This window comes from Alligator sinensis, unplaced genomic scaffold, assembly GCF_000455745.1.
Source record: "Alligator sinensis unplaced genomic scaffold, ASM45574v1 scaffold969_2, whole genome shotgun sequence".
Taxonomy (NCBI): Eukaryota; Metazoa; Chordata; order Crocodylia; family Alligatoridae; genus Alligator; species Alligator sinensis.
Window position 1 is genome coordinate 623,495 of NW_005842481.1, and position 1,501 is coordinate 624,995.

Here is a 1,501-nt window from a genome sequence, read left to right on the forward strand (position 1 = left end):
GCGCCCGCCTCTGCCCGGCTCCTCATCCAGAGCCAGAAAGAGAAAATGGCGCTCGATTTTATCCCAGGAAGTGACGTGAGGGGGCTCATTTGCATGCCTACCCCACTAGCCAATAGGGAGAGGCCTTGCCCAAGTCGCCCATTGGCTCTTCAGATCAGCCTGGGCTCCCTTGGGAGAGGTGGGGGGGTGAAGGGGGCAAGGTGGAAGGGGGGGTGGGGGCCCTCCATGGGGGCCCCTGACCCACCTGTGGGCTCCTCACCTTCCCCCCTCCTCTCCTGGTCCACCTGAGGTGGCACCAGTGGAAGCCCTCGCGAGATTTGGAGGTGTGACGTCATGGTGAGGAGGGAGGGGTGTGATGATGTCAAGCCCATGTGATAACCACACGTGGCTACCCAGCAGCCTGGACCTCATTTGCATGGAATGTTGGGTGAAGCTGTGTTCAGTAGGCAAGTCCCCGCCCACCTCCAGCAGCCAATGGGATCAGGCCAGGTCAAGTGACAGTGTTTCCCATTGGAGGAGGAACTTCTGGTCCTGTTCTGTCAGAGGAAAGGGTGTTTCCAACACATGTCTCATATTTAGGAGCTACTTGTACCCAGGGATTCAAACATAGCCCCTGAAGCTCACTGGGCAACTCATTCATTGGACCCATCCAGTGTAAAAGTTCCTCCGCCTAAAAGGTTTTTCGTGCCCGAAAGCTTGCAAAGAAGAATATTTTCCAACTATTTAGTTGGTCTAATAAAAGATATCACATCTGCCCAAAGAACCTTGTCTGCCTGTGTCCTTAGACCAACATGGCTACAACCAACGCCCTCCACCTAAAGAGACTGGCTTGGGTTCACTTCAGACTGAAACACCTTCAACAAGTTGAAGGAAAAAGAAGTTATTCCAAGTCTGTGGGAGCTGTTAAGAAGTGTAAGGAGAAGCTGGCCTGATGGAAGCATCAGCCTATGTATTACTAATCATCTAATACATTGGTTCCCAACCTCAGGTCGCAACCCAATTGAGGGTCACGGGGGCAATGTCGGTGACGCCACACACAAAGGACAAACCACGCCACATACCGGGACAGGAGTGCCCCCACCGCTGCACTCTGCTCCCAGCAGCAGGCCATGGCAAAAAAAGGTTGGGAACTATGGATCTAGTAATACCGGGCTTCAAAATGAAGGGCAACACCACAGAAATGGCTGAGTCGATCAACTGGTCAACAAGCTGTTCTTCATTGCTGGCTTTTTGATGGTTTGTCTACTTAACTGTCTTAAGCATAGGTGGCAATTTCCACAACCTTTGAGGAGCTCTGCTTTTATTAGTTATGGTGTTCCCTCAAGTCTAGTTTCAACTATACTGGCTTTTGGAAGAATCTGAGACCAATAAAGGAGGATGCATCTTCTTCAAGGATTCATCTCTCAAGATAGAGATGGGTCTATCCAGCTATGAAGACAAGAGTTCTTTCTCCTCGCTTTTGCAGTAAACTTTTAAGAAAAATAGGAGGTATCGACTTCAC